Genomic DNA, 15,940 nt, shown 5'->3' on the forward strand with positions numbered 1-15,940 from the left:
AGTCTCCTTGGGGACAGCCTTTCCGCTTCCACCTGGGGCCTCAGGTTCCCTGCCCAGGGGACAGAGGTGGGAGGCCAGAGGCCAGGGCTGTGGGGCAGAGGGGCAGGGCCACCCTCTGTGTTTACAGCCCAGCACCTGGTGCCACAAATCCAGCTAAAGCCCTCGTTTGGTTTGCGGGCCGTGTATCCTGAGCCAGCTTGCCCGGGCCTGTCACTCACCTGTCACGCTGTCACTCACCCTCAGCAGCTGGAACGAAAAGCGAGAGCCATCAGTACCCCAGCTGAGACAACAGAAGCGTCCAGGGAACTTGCCTGGGGCCACGGAGCCAGCCTGTGGCAGGACCAAAGCCAGATCTGTGAGATGCTATAGGCAGACCCCTGCCTCTCCCTTCCCCTCCTCCCTGGGGGAGCCCTGCCTTGGGAGCGCTCAGACTAGCGGTAACAGGCAGACAAACCAACAGTGAACCCTGGAGGTAGAAGATGGCCCTGCCCCACAGCTGAGCGAAAGAAGCAAGTTAAAAAAAAAAACCTACAGTGTGTTCCCACTTCACCTAAATGAACACCACACACACACACACACACACACACACACACACACACACACACACAGAAAGATTCATTCCTTCAACAGATATTCACCAGAGCTTTGTGCGCTGTTTCTCATCTAGTTACTAGGGAATACAGGGTAGCAAAAAAAAAAGTAAGGCCCCACCCTCGTGGAACTTATATTCCAGAGAAAGAGATGGTCCACTGATGAGTAAATCAGCAGTTAGTAATTTTAAACAGTAATACATACTGTGAAAAAAAATAGGGAACATCGCTAGAGAAGATTTCTCCAAGAGGTAGCATTTTGGGCTCCTGGGTCGCTCAGTCGTTAAGCGTCTGCCTTCAGCTCAGGTCATGATCCCAGGGTCCTGGGATCGAGCCCCGCGTCGGGCTCCCTGCTCTCAGTGGGGAGCCTGCTTCTCCCTCTCCTTCTGCTCCCCCTGCTTGTGCTCTCTCACTCTGTCAAATAAATAAATAAAACTTTAAAAAAAAGAAAAAGAAGGTAGCATTTTGTGGAAACTTAAGTATGAGGAGCTGGTCATGTGACCATGAGGCCAAGATGGTTCTTGGCAGAAAGAACAGCCCGTGCAAAGGCCCTGAGGTAGGAAGGAGCTTATTGTGTTTGGAAGCCAGACAGAAGCCTGGTATGTGCGTGGTGGGGGCAGGGGAGGAGGGGAGGAGGGGAGGAGGGGAGGAAGGGAGGAAGGGAGGGTGAGGTCAGAGAGGAAGGCAGAGGCCAGTTCAGAAAATGTTTTGTCAGCTAAGGTCTGGAGTTTGGATTTTATATTAAGGGAAGGATTTTAAGCTATGTATAGAAAAAGGTCTGGAGGAACACTTGTCATGCTCTGAACAGTGGTTATCCCTGAGGAGAGAGGGTTGAGGGGGTAAAAGAGGAAAGGGTAGGGTATCAGAGACAGCAAGACTGATATCAAGTTATAGGGTGGGAGGCAAACTTGGGGCCACTCACAGCCTCAGAGGGACCCAGCACCAGGGAGGCAGGAAGCTTCAGCCAAAAGTCTGGGGTGGGGACAGGGCAGGGGGCAGGGGGACATGGTACCCAGACACCAGTGGGAGAGGCCACTGGACAAGGAGATGAGAAGTAGCTGGAAGCTGGGTCTAGCCCCCGGGGATTCTGCCAGCTGAGAGCAGACAAGGAACTGGTTTCCCCGGACCGAGCAGAAGGCCAGCTCCATACACTGGATGCTCATGGTGGAGAGAAGGAAGAATTAAGTGAAGAGGTGGTAGCCTCTGGATTCCAGGAACGGGATCTCCAGGAATCATTTCTACTCGCATTCATTTATTCAATGAGCGCATACTAAACACTTAGGTAGTGCCAGGTACGCCCTCGTCATTGGAGAGGGGAGACCTTCTTGGACCCTACAGCACAGTGATTATAGCAGTGTAGACGTGACCAGCCCTACCCCCTGCGGGAGGAAAGCGGAGGGAGGGGAGGGAATTCTGGGTACTCACAGCGTGCCAAGCAAGTGCTGGGCCTCTCACATTCGTGCCTCATTTAATCCTCAGGACAATTCTAGGCGGGAGGATTATCAACCGAGATTTATAGATGAGGTCCCTGAGGCTCAGAGAAGTTAAGGGGTTTGCTCAAAGTCACACAGCTCTTAAGTATGAGCCAGAATCGGAACCCAGATCTGTCAGAATCCAAATGCCCAGCTCTTTTGATACCACCGTGCTGGGAGCTGGAGGGCTCTTGTTTTCATGGGCTGGGCTGGGCAGGCATGAACCTATGGATGGCTGGGGGTTACTGGGTTTGGGAGCAGGCTCCTCAAGACTGCCAGTCCTGGGAGGAGGGAGCAGGCTATGGAATCTGATGGAAGGTGCCTCCTTCATCCACTGGGGATCTGGGCCCATGCCTTGCAAGGAGCACCCGGCAACTCTCTGAGCGGCCTCCTGCCCTTGAGGCTCTCTGTCTGGGAACACTCAGGACTTTCATTTCAGGTTCCGTCTGTCCCCTTCCCTTCCACTACATCTGGGCTTCCGAGGCACTCAAAAACTTCAGTGACCCTCCGTCCGCATATGACCTACAGAGTTACATGGGATCTGGAAACCTGCCGTTCAAAGCCCTGCCCGGCCTGGCCCCCAACACCTCAGACTCCTCTCTAACACCTGCCACCTCCCCAGCACATGTGCTCCATCCTGTAGCAAGCCAGGGGTCCCAGCCCAGGGGTCGCTGGTGGCCAGGAACATAAACCCACTGGTACTAACTCAAGGGAGTTTAATGGAAGCAGAACAGGACACCTCGTGTGGGTCTCCAGGGTCCGTATCCGCTTCCCTCTGCTCTCTGCTATCCTCTCCTGCTCCTTATTGCACACCAGCTTTCTCTGCTTACTCAGGGCCCCATAACCTGGGCCGGCAGGCGGCTTTACCTGGTCTGCCCCCAATCCCTGCTCCCATGATGAGCTTCCTGTCAGCTCACCTCCTCACCATCCATCTGACTAGTTCTGAGTCCAAATTCCCAATTCCCAGGAGTGGGGCTCTCTGACTGGCTCAGCATACCGTGATCCAATCAGCTGTGCCAACAAGAGCCAGAGTTCCCTAGACATGAGTGTCCTGTCAGAGGGTCATGGGTCTCTAAAATGAGCAATAGGCCTAGAAGCAATGGTTGACATTGGGCCACTTCCTGTTCCTCCAACAGACCTATACTTGTCCGCCTCCAAGCCTTGACTCATGCCATCCCTCCACCTGGAACACCCTACCCACAAATCTTTGTCCTTCATGGTCCACACCAGGTTATCTGATTGTTCCAGTCCTCCAGTTGGTTAACAACACTTGTCCCCCAAACACTTGAGATGGCCCCATACCCCACCTCTTACACCATGGCCAAAGACGCACTCCTGGCCTGTCCCGGCTCTCCCCACACAGCCTGATTCGGTCCTGCCTGGCCCCAAATTGCACTGGGCACATCCTTCGTGCCCTCACCTTGACCCCAGCGGCCAGCATTGATGTTCGAGCAAATTCTATAGGGGGAAGCAAATGCAAATTCTGATGACCCAATCAGGCCTGTGAGCCTACCTCACTGGCAAAAACCATTTGCCAGGATTTCCTCAGCAAAATTGACTCCTTCTCTAGATTGAGAAAATTTCTCACCAGCCTGGCCCAGCCTCTGAGCTACCCCCACCCTCAGACCAGCCATATTTGGCCAGATTCCTCCAGCTGTCCCCCCCGCCCCCAATCTTCCCCAGTTTCCCACTCTGGGGCCTACCTCCTCCCCTTCTAATACCTAATCTGGAACTCCCCCACCCTCTCCCCACACCTGCCAAACTTTTTAAATCAGAGATTACAGATTCCAAAAGCTCAGATGCTGAAGATAATAACCCTGCCCCCCCCACCCCTTTTGCCCACAGAGCGGGTCACACTTGGACTTTCCATTCTAAGCCCCATTAATTTTTTCCCTCTCTCTTCTTTTTTAAACACAGGGTAATTTAAACCCTCTTTTCACAGATGAGAGGCTTTCAACTTTGGCACTAGAACTTGGGTTTGATTTATTTTTTGATCCTCAGAATAGATTTTTTTTTTCCCAGCCTGAGGGACCCCCTGATCCTCTGGGCCAAGCTGGAGCATTTATAGAAATGATTGCGTGGAACCAGGGAGGAGAGGTGACCCGACCAAGGCCACACAGCACAGGTAGGGTGAGAACCCACGTTTCCTGAGGCCCCTTGTGTGGATTTCTCTCTCCTCCCTCTGCTACACATGGTCATTTTTTATAACTTGCAGAAACCATGCACTTAAAGAGAAAAGCAGGAGGTCACTGAACCAGCAAGCGGCACCTGAGAGAAGGCAGTAGCCGCACAGAGAGTAGCACGATAATGAGGACAGTCCCTGGGTGACCCGTAATGCTAGAACCATAGCCACCTCCAGAGCCCTCTGGGCCCCAAGCAGGGCCTTGGGCACTGAGAAATAGTGGCTCTCATGCCTCTGCCTCCCTGACCCCCCCAAGTGAGGCTGGGTCCCCAGGATCTACCCTTGTTCTGGCTGCTGCCGAGGTTCACTGAGGGCTTGCTACGTGCCAGGCACGATCGTCATATCCAGCCCTCCCACAGCGGCACCATTCCACTCTGCCCACTCTACTGATAAGGAAGCTGAGGCTCAGAGGAGCTGAGCAACTTGTTCAAGATCACACAGCAGGCATATGGTAGATCTAGAACTGCAAGCTGTCTGGCCTCAGAGCCCACGCTCTTCCCAAGACTACCCTCGGATTCAATTTTTGGAAATCCCACAAGCTGGGAAGAAGCCAGGTGGAGAGGGTCAGAGTAGGGCTGGGAATCATCTCATCCACTAAAAAACAATGCTGTCTGGTAATGTATGGGGATTAACATAACAATAAAAAAATTAAAAAACAAAAAACAAAAACAATGCTGTCTGTCAGGAGTGCTAGGTCTGAGCAAAGCAACAGACAGCTGACCTTGCTTCCAGCCAGGGTGGACCCCAGCCCGCAGCACCCACAGATCAGATGGTCGCCTGGGATCTGGCCTTTCTTCTCTCCCTTCAGAGGCTCGCCCTGCCTGTGTGGACAGCCGAGCCGCCCCAAGGCCCGGGCACCTGGACACCCCCAGAACAGGTGTGTAGACTAGATGGAAACTCACACACTGCACCAGGAACACGGAAGGACTCACCCCCATCCCAGAAAGTTCTGGATGGTTGGTGGAGGAAGGGGAGGAGGAGGAGGAAGAAGGGGAGGAGGAGGAGGAGGCTCTTGGTGGAGAACATCGAAGCTGCTCTCCTTCGGGGCTTGGGTCTTAGGAGAATTCTCCCAGGGGTTGGAGCTCAGCCAGAGGAAAAGCCCACAGTCCTGTGCTGGCCACCAGAGACCTGTATGACCCGGGCCCTGTGACCTCACTGACCTCACGTCCTACTTCCGTCTTCGCTGCTCACCCCTCCCCGGTTGCATGGGCCACCTCCCCATTCCTCAGACACCACAGGCTCAGTCCTGCCTCTGGGCCTTCGCAATTGTGGTTCCCTCTGCCCGCACGTCCTTCAGACATCACATGGTTGGCTCACTTTCTTCTGGTCTTGACTCAAATATCCCCCCACCCCCAGCGACACCAGCTAGAATTGCAAGTCAACCCCACCATGGCCTAACTCCTTTCTTTGCCTTTTCTCCTTAATACCTCCGGCCATCTAGTATAATACATTTTGTCCTAATGTATGTATGTGTTTGTCTGTCCCACACACACTCTGGGAGGGCAGGGATTTTGTCCCCGGAGCATCTCACTGTGCCTGGCACATGTGTGCATCATCCCTGGGTCTTTCACCTTCTGAAGGTGGGAGCCAGGCCCACCTGGGCCACAGTCTGGGTTGGTGTTCGGAAGCGACGAGAAGATATCACATCCGGGCACCTGTAAAACCACCCAACTGCGAACAAGTGTGTGAGTGAGGGTAGCGGGAGTCAGGCCGGGCCAGGCAGGAAATTTCCGCTGGGTGGTCCCAATTATCGTGGTCATTACGGCTGCCCATTTCTCCCCACTGCAGCATATGCTTCTATTCGATCAGGAGGGTCCAGACCAGCCACGGAAGGTGTGAGTGGGAGGGAGGAAGGGAGGGAGGGAAAGGAGAGGGGAAAATTTAGAAAAAGATATTCAGAGTCAACAGGCAGCCAGAGACTGCCGGGAAAGCAGAGGGGGAGAACGGGAGAGCTCGAGTTGCCTAGAATATCTCGCAGTTGCTGGAAGGCGGCGGCCCCTCATGCTGTTGGAATTCTGGCTGCACGACCACACGTGTGGCTGGGCCCGCACGGGTCCCTCTCCCGCCACGGCGCGGCCTCTTGCAAGGGGGGCGAGTGCCGCTCTCGCTTTGCCCTCCCGCTCGCCTCACTGGTGCCCCACGGGCAGCGCTGCCCGGCCCACCTCTGAGGAACTGACTCGGTTGGGCCGGGGCGGGGGCAGCGGTGGGTTCCTCCTGTTCTGCCCCTTAGCGACGGCTCACCACCCTCTGGAGACCTCGTTCGGGCGCCCAGGAAATAAAGGGCTGCAGCACGTGGTCTCTCTGGGTGTCAACAGCTCTAATGTTTCGTGGCTTTAAGAGGGTTTTGTTCCAAATTCCATGACCTATGCCCGGAGGGAGGCGGCTGCTCCCCTTCCCTGGAGGGAAACTGAGTAAGCACCAAAAGAGACGCGTGTGTCCCGCCCTGCTGCCCACGCCCTCTTTCTCCTGGTGGCATATGCCAGCTCTTGGAATCCCACCCTTCGCTTTAGTGGGGTCGCTGTCCACTCCATTCCACGGGGCCTCGCTCAGGCCCAGGGCACCCCACCACCTCTGCAGTCTCGCCCCCTTCTCTCCGCTGTCACACCTCCGCCAGAGAGACCATATCACCGCGTGGCTCTGATTGCCACCCCCCTGCAGATCCTTCGATGGCTCCCCGCTGCCTACGGGATCGGGCACAGACCCTCCCAGAGCAGTCAAGGCCCCCCACGATTTAGCACCACCTTCCCTTTCCCAGTTCGGCTCCCCATCTCGTCCTCTGTTCTCCAGACCCTGTGCTTTCCCATCTCCGTGCCTTTGCTCACGCTAGGGCCCCCTCCTTGAGTGCCCGCCCATGCCAGTCATAACGATTCACTCATCCTCCAGGGACTCCGCCAAAGGCCATCCTCCCTCTCTCCATTAGACCTTCCCTGACTCTCCAAACGGTTGGAACATTTGACCCAGGCCTGCCCTCTGCCCATTGCCTGCAGTCGTTATGGACATCACAGAGGAGCATGACGGGGACTATTTCTGACTGACTTTTGCAGGCTCCGTGCATCAGCCAGGGACCTGCGCCCTCTGGGTGCTCCACACACTTGGTAGAATGAAGTCCCCATCAACGCCCGAGTGCATGTCCTGTTCCAGTCACTGCTCCGGCTCATTCGCACACTGACCGACTTCACCCCACGATGATCCTGTGAGGCAGGCGCTGTTACCACCCCTGTCTTCCAGATGAGAACACTGAGGCTCAGGGGACCGCCTGAGGCCACAGAGCTGGTGGCAAAGCTGGGATGAGAGCCCGGAGGGTCCGGCAGCCTAGCCCACATTCTTAGCAGCTGTACCTACTGCGGGCCCTCCCCAAGCCCCTGGCCTGACCACCCCTGTCTCCTGTACCCTCCCAGCCCTGCCCCTCCTCCATCAGGAGCACAGGGAACCCAGTCTTGTCCAGGGTTGGGCAGGGCAGGGCTGGTTTCTTGGAGTCACTCCTGTAATAGGCAGGGGATGAGAGAGCAGTTTGGATTATTGACTCTGAGCCTAGAACAGAACGAGAGCAGAAGGGCTGCACAAAGCAAGAAAATGAAAGGATGCCTCACGAGGGAATGAGTGAGAGTGAAGGTGAGTGGGGGCTGGGTCCAAGTGCTGGAGGGGTGAAGGAGGGCAGATGGGGCGGGTCCCCTCTATCTCCCCCTCAAATAACCCCAGCGGCACCAGCCACACAGCCAGCCACAGTATAAGTAGAAACCTCCCCAAAGCACCCAAAAGGAATGTGCCAGCAAGAGCAACTGCCTTCTCCCTTTTATTAAATTCCTCACAGGGGCTGTGGGATCCCAAGCCAATAAGACGGGGTTCTAAGAAAGAGCAATTAAGGCCCCCAAGGCTGTATTTACCTGACATCCAACATCTGGATGTAAAGTGAAAAATCATCATTGTCAAGGTGGTTTATTCCCCCCTCCCCGCCCCCCCATACAAAGCTCTAGGTATTTAGAAACATCTGAGTGATGGACTGGCTGGTTATGCTTTTCGTCCAGATGTTCAGCATTCCCTAGGTTCAGGCTGACAGTGGTTTGCTGTAGAGACAGGTTGGAGTTGAGGAGGCCAGGGGACGGTGAGGGAGAAGCAGTGGCAGTCCTGCCCTGTGGAACCTTCTGCCCCTTGGCTCATTCTGTCTTCACTACCTGCCCTCTCGGCTGGGAAAATTTGTTCTCCCAGCCCCCGCACACAGCCTCCAGGTTGCACGGAGCTAAGAGACATTGACGTTTATACAACATCTTCCGCTGGGAATCAGCCGGCCCAGCACACACTTAGCTGGGGTCTTATGCTCCTGGATTATGCAGGCAGCGACTTTGATTCAATCTGGCAACCAGATTTATGAATCAGTCGATATTTATTGCAGGGAACAATCCATCTTCATGTCTGGTCTGTGCACACAGAGCCCCACTCAGGGCACACCCGAGGTCTTGGTGCTAAATGTTGGAGCGGTCTCAGTGAACACATCTGAGGGAGGGGGCAACAGAGAGGGGTCTGACACCAACCAGAAAGGAGACAGGACATAATGTGGGCAAGTGTGACTGGGTAGGGGTGGCGGTGGTAGCTACCATATCCATCCCATGTTTGTCCCTGGCTGCCCTTCTCAACCCCTCCCAATCCCCCACACCACCTAACAAAAGTCAACTAATTGTTGCATTATTTGAAGTCAAACAGGATGTAAAAATTGTGATATAATGCATTCCAAAGTAAACTGAAAGTGTGTGCGTGTGTTCTAGTTATCTACTCTTGTGTTCCCTCCCCTGCCCACTGGCCCAGTTATTAAAGAAAATAACAGCCTGAACTCCCAAGCTCAGTCTTGTGATGGACCAATCATAGAGCTGAGGGTGTAACTCTGCTGATGAATGGCCAGGGGAAAGGCTACTCAGGATTCTCTCATTTGCATGCCTGCACTGATTGGCTAAACCACTGCCCCCTGTGGTGGAGGGCAAGCTCCCAGTTAAGGCAGAGGGAATCCAGATATGAATCCACCCAAAAGCATTTGGCTTATTTTGAGGTCCAGGAAGGATGGTCTGTTACCGTTCTGAGCTTCTTAGCCTCATTGGAAGAATAGGAGTAAGGGGCAGAATTTAAGATGCGTGGGAAGGAAGGAAAGAGGAGAGTCTCCCAAAATCACCTTCTGCTGCGCCTTTCTCAGCCCTAACTCTGCCTCCTGCCCCAAACACTCATTCCTTTGTCCCTGTCTGCCCCCTTGGGGAACTATGGCCCGCAGCCCACCCCCCTCAAGCCCTTCCCCACGTGTAGCTTCTTGCAAGAAATACAAGGCACTGGGGGCATTGAGAAGGGAAACAGGAATGTTTGGAGGAGCTTCATAGCTCCCCCCAAATTACAGAACAGAGTCTCTACAGCAGGAAGGTGAGAGATGCCGTGTCCCTTCTGCATTTCTCCAGCCTCCACACCGGGGATCACGGAGGCTGCTGAAGCAGCTGTGGAGGAGCTGGGAGGGACGGGCTGGGTTGGGGACTCAGGACCTGACACCATCTGCACCCATTCACAAGGCCTGGGCCTGAGGTCAGGCAGGGGGCTGCTTTCTTGCCTTACAGAGACCGGAGGTCCCTGGGAGGCCGGGGCAGGCAGCAGGGCAGGCAAAAGAGGCAGCTGGGAAACTTACTCCGCCGATGGTACAGACAAGAAATGGGCTGGGCCAGCCCACCAGATGGGAGGAAAATGGGAAGCACCCAGAGGAGATAGAAGACAACTGCCCCCACCCCAGGGCCAGGGCACTCTTAACTAGCTCTCACTCAACCTCTGGTCAGTTACTTCACCCCCGAGACTCCTAGAAGATGAAGAATCACCTCTTCTCAGACGTCCCCCTAGAGCTAGTCAAACAAGACATCACTGGCGAAGGGCTGGAAGAATCTTTGTGGCTCCAAAGGACAGAATCACAACCCATGGGTAAACAGACAGGCATTCGGGCTTCCACTCAGTATGTGGAAGAAGCTTTCTCTATTCACAGTGGCCAGTAATGGAGGCAGTTAAGATAGTGATCAAGCTAAATTCAAGCATTCAAGCAGTTTGGATGACCGTCTGTTGTAGAGTATAATTTCTGGACACTTGCATGCACTGGATGAGAATTTTGGCATAATTTGTTGGCTGCCTCCAACTCTTTATGATTCTATGATTCATTCATTTAGCAAATGTTTATTGGTTACCCACTAGCCCCAGCTTTGTCCCTAACATGCTGTGTGACTACCACTTTCGTCTCTCAAGCCAGTGTCTATACATAAAGTGAGGGTGTTGGGCCAGTGGACCTCTAAGGGCTCTTCCAGTTCTGACAGGCTCTCTTGTTCTAAATGGAATCACAAGGAACTACGAAAGCCCACCCTCCTCCCCTGAGGCTCCTTTCTCCCACTTCTTCCTGCATGACCCATAACTTAGCAGAGTTGGGACAGAATGAACTTCTCCTGGCCTGGGATGCTGTGTGAAACAGATGGTCCTGTTGCCATGGAGACCAGGGAGCTACGTGTCCTGGGGGGCTAGGATTGGGTGGGGGCTAAGTCAGGCCAGGGTGATTTACTCCTGTAACAGCCCAGCCTGGAGTCTACGCGAATGTTAAACAGGAGTGGCTCCAGGCAATCGCTCAGGCAGACAGATCAGAAACCACTTAAGATGAAAGACCCAGGAACATCTCTTCCCAGGGATGCCTGCTACATCCTGGTTCCCCACCCCCACTGCACAACTTTAGGCCAGTCAGCCCCTCTCTGGCCCAGGAAATTTGACTCCATCTTCCCACAGGCAAAGCTGGAGGAACACACAGTCTGTCCTGAAGGATGGGGATAGAGGCAGTTCTGGAAGGGACTCTCTGGGGACTTAGGGAGACTGACTTCTTGGGCTCATTGGAAAAAAGAGTCCTCTGGCAATCAGCCCTGTGCAACGACGGCTGGGCTGCCCCAGGAGGGAGTGAACTCCCCACCCCTGGAAACATTCAAACCGGGCCGGGAAGATCCTCTGTCAGAGATTAACAGAACAACTTCCACCTCAAGTAGGAGATTCTAAAGGCGGCTCTTCTAATTCTGAGATCTTGTGATAGCAGAGGCAGTGGGATGGGACAGTTACGAGCAAGCACTTTGGAGTTCAGACAGACAGACCTGGGCTCAGGTCCCAGCTCTGCAACTTATTTACGGTGTGACCTTGAGCAAGTTAACTTTCTCTGAGTATCTATTTCCTCACCTGTGAAATGTGAGTCATAATACCGGCTTCATAGGATTTTTTTTGGGAAAGGATTAAAGTGAAACAAGGCATCTAAAGTGCTTAGAATAATATGTTGCACATACTAAGTACCCAATAAGTGGCGGTTATCATTATTAGTCTGTAATGAGTAAACCTACCCAGGAACAGGAGCTCCCCAGCTGTTTGGATTGGACTCAGCCAAGATGCCTGGCTCCTGATCTGCCATTCACTGTGTGATCGTGGGCAGATTTCTCTCTCTCTCTCTCTCTCTTTTTTTTTTTTTTTTTTGAGTATAATTGACACACAATGTTACATTAGTTTCAAGTATATGACATAGTGATTCAACATCTCTATACATTATGCTCTGCCCACCACACGTGTAGTTACCATCTGACAAATTTCTTAAAAGAAAAAAAAAATCTCTCTGTGCCTCTGTTTCCTCATCTGTAAAATGAGGCTAATAATAGTTCTTACCTCAAGGGATTATTGTGAAGATTGAATTTATAATCTGTGTAAAAGGTTTAGAATAGAACCTAGCACAGAAAAAGTGTCCAGGACCTGTGTGCTCACGTCATCATCCCGGGATCCCTAGAGCTTCAGCTTTAGGTCACCTTCTCAATGACTGATTCTTGTTAGGGCCTATTTAAAGATCAAAGTGGGGTTTTTTGTTTGGGATTTTGTGTGTTTTTTTGTTGGGAGGGTGAGAACATCTAAATTCTACTATTAACAAATTTCAGTTATACACCACAGTGTTATCAATTATAGTCATATGTTATACATTAGATCCTCAGACCTTATTGATCTTATACCTGAAAGTTTGACCCTTTTACCAACCTCTTCCTATTTCCCCCACTCCTCAGTCCCTGCCAACCACCTTTTTACTCTATTTCTATGGGCTCGACTCTTTTTTTTAGATTCCACATATGAGTGATAGTAAAGAGTATTTGTCTTTCTCTGTTTGGTTTATTTCACTTAGCATAATGCCCTATGTGAGGTGATGGATGTGTTACTTAACTTGATGGGGGGATCCCTTCACAACGTATATGCATATCAAATCATCACACATACACTTTAAATATCTTATAATTTTATTTGTCAATTATACATCCATAAAGCTGGGGGGTGGGGAAAGACAAGACATAATAAACGCAGGCTAGGATGCAGAGGAAATGGAACCTCTGTACACTCTTGGTGGGAATGCAAATAGGTGCAGCCACTACGGAAAACAGGGTGGAGGGTCCTCACAAAATTAAGACTACCCGATGATCTAGCAATCCCACTTCTGGGTACATAGCCAAAGGAAATGAAATCAGAATTTTGAAGAAATATCTGTACTCCCGTGGTCACTGCAGCATTATTCACAGTAAGCCAAGACATGGAAACAACCTAAGTGTCTACCTATGGGTGAGTGCATAAGGAAGATGTGGTATATATATACCACGGAATATTACTCGGCCTTAAAAAAGAATGAGATCCTGTCATTTGTGGCAACATGGATAGAATTTGAGGACATTATCCTAAGTTAAATAAGTCAGACAGAGAAAGACAAATACTGTATGCTATCACTTACATGTGAAATTTTAAAAAGCCAATCCTGTAGAAACAGATTGTAGCTTGATGTTTGACATAGTGAGTATGTCATGTTGATACCAGCGGCTGGGAGGTGGGGAAATGGGGAGATGTCAGTCAATGGGCACAAACTTCCAGTAACAAGGAGAATAAGCTTGAGACCTAATGTACAGCATGGTGACGACTATCTCATAGACTTGAAAGTTGCAGAAAGAGTAGATCTTAAATGTTCTCGCCATAAAAAGAAAATGGTAATTATGTGAGGTGATGGAGGTCTTTACTAACCCTCCCATAGTGATCACTTTGCAATATATAAATGTATCAGACCATCACGTTATACACCTTAAACTTGCACAATATTATATGTCAATTAAATCTCAGTAAAGCTGGCGGGGGGTGGGAATAAAGATCAAGTGAGCAAATGAGCCAGCTCTGAGGTGAACAGGAAACCCTCAACGACAAGAAGCATTTGTGAGAACCTGCCCTATGCTGGCTGATAGAAGGCAGAGCACCTGCCCTTGCAGGGCTCATGCGGAGTTTAGGCAACCAGCACCTTCAGGAAGAAACGATCAAAGGGTCATGATATCCCGATTGTATAACCAGTCAGGCTTCCTGGAAGAGGAGAGAGTTGCATGAGGCATGAAGGAGGGGTGGAAATTTGGCAAGTGTCCAGAAATGGGGGTGGGGGCTGGGGAGGAAGCATTCTGGAAAGGGGATCAGTGAGAGCCAAGACCCAGGGTAGCAGCACATGGCCTTTCTGGAAGATAGTGAAGAACACACAAGGATAGGCCCCAGGGTTTCTCTACAGGGCATTTTTTTTGTGAAGTCTCAACCAACAGCGGTAATGCTATGGGCTAGAAATGCCTGGGGGCACTCACCTGGGCCTGGGTGAGTTTCCCACAGACATTTCCCCTTTCCAAACCAACGTCATGACTAGATCAGCCCTTGTGGTTCTCGTTATGATTGCAAGACACGCTTCAGCAACAACCATCAGGAAACTTAAAAAAGAGAGAGAGAGGATTATTACTTATAAGGCCTCGAAATTACACAGCACACCTGGGGCCAAACAGTGAGGTCACAGGTGGAGAGAGAGCCCATCTGGACCGGGGTTCTGTTTTTATTGGGGTCAGGGTTGGAGGCTGAGGGTTTCTCAGGCTCACTCTTTATTGGTGAATTTAAAATATATAGGTGGGAATTGAAAGCACAGAGAAGAGAAAAGACTAGTGGCCCCAATGGTCACTTATCAAAATCAGCCATGATCTCTAAAACAAAGAAGCCTCAGTTGGAGGAGGCGGCCTGGCTCTTTATCCAGCCTGTGGCCAGCTAAGTGTTTATTCCAGATGGTGAGATCGCGGTCTTTGATGTGGATGCCTTGGTAATCAAAGCATAAGCCAGCCCTTGCATTACAAAAAAGTAAAAAGAAAAAATTGTCCGGGCTTCCACTATAGGCATCTTTGCCTGGAGGTGGGGAGAGAAGAGAATTAGGAAACAAGGTTCAAGCAACAAGTTCAAGCTTGCCAGGGAAGGCAGAGATCTGGGTCCACTTCCTCCTAGTACTTGAGTGACCTTGAGTAAGTTATGGTTCTAAGCCTCAGTTTTCTTATCCTTACCAGGACGCTAATACATGCCCCTAAAAAGTAACACTAAGCTAACATTTATGCAGCACCTGGAAAGCAACGGTACTCAAGGGAGCTATGGTTTGTCCTGTGAGTGATGAAGAGTAAGGGAAGCTTTTCCCTGATATACATTTTTTTAATTCCAATATAGTTAACATACAGTGTTATATTAGTTTCAGGTGTACAGTATAGTGATTCAGTACTTCCATACATTACTCAGCGCTCATCACAATAAGTGCACTCTTAATCCCCTTCATGTATTTCACCCATCCCCCCACACACCTCCCCTCTAGTGACCATCAGTTTGTTCTCTGTAGTTGAGAGTCTGTTTCTTGGTTTGTCTCCTTTTTCCTTTGTTCGTTTATTTTGTTTCTTAAATTCCACATAAGAGTGAAATCATATGGTATTTGTCTTTCTCTGACTGACTTATTTTACTTAACATTATATCCTCTAGATCCATTCATGTTGCAAATCATAAGATTTCATTCTTTTTTACATTGTGTGTGTGTGTGTCCTTATCCATTCATCTATCAGTGGACATTTGTGCTGCTTCCATATCTTGGCTATTGTAAATAATGATGCAATAAACCTAGGGGTGCATATATCTTTTCAAAGTAGTGTTTTCATATTCCATGGGTAAATACCCAGTAGTGGAATTACTGGATCATATGGTAATACTATTTTTAATTTTTTGAGGAATCTCCATATTGTTTTCCACAGTGGTTACACCAGTTTGCATTCCCACCAACAGTGCATGAGGGTTCCTTTTTCTCCACATCCTTGCCAACATTTGTTGTTTCTTGTGTTTTTTATTTTAGCCATTCTGACAGATGTGAGGTGATATCTCATTTTGGCTTTGAGTTGAGTTTCCATGATGATGAGTGATGTTGAGCATCTTTTCATGTGTTTGTTGACCATCTGTCTTCTTTGGAGAAATGTCTGTTCATATCTTCTGCCCATTTTTAATTGGATTATTTGGGGGTTTTTACAATTTGAGTTGTATTGATATATTTGGATACTAACACTTTATCAGATATGTCATTTGCAAATATCTTCACCCATTTAGTAGGTTGTTTTTGTTTTGTTGACTGTTCCCTTGGCTGTGCAGAAGCTTTTTATTTTGATGTAGTCCCATTTTTCACGATATGTTTTAAGGAAATTAATCATTGCATGGTAGGAAGGATGGATTAGAGTGGGGCAAAGGGAAAGTCCAAGAGCTAGATTTTGAGGTAATGGTTCATGAGTAATGTAATGCTGCTTCAAAATTTAGTGGAGACAACAGAGACTGATAGGAAGCAA

General features: G+C 50.4%; 1 long non-coding RNA gene across 1 annotated transcript in view; it reads right to left on the bottom strand.

Annotated features, from left to right (window-relative positions):
* Positions 1 to 217: 217 nt before the first annotated feature.
* Positions 218 to 15,940, bottom strand: part of LOC144381009 (uncharacterized) — a 77,578-nt gene continuing 61,855 nt past the window's right edge. Inside the window, exons 2-3 of the long non-coding RNA XR_013445405.1 lie at positions 796 to 1,004; positions 218 to 330 (exon numbers count right to left, since the gene is read on the bottom strand). This is a non-coding gene — a long non-coding RNA (uncharacterized LOC144381009). The remainder of the gene's footprint in view (positions 331 to 795; positions 1,005 to 15,940) is intronic.

This window comes from Halichoerus grypus, chromosome 2, assembly GCF_964656455.1.
Source record: "Halichoerus grypus chromosome 2, mHalGry1.hap1.1, whole genome shotgun sequence".
In the NCBI taxonomy this organism is placed as follows: domain Eukaryota; kingdom Metazoa; phylum Chordata; class Mammalia; order Carnivora; family Phocidae; genus Halichoerus; species Halichoerus grypus.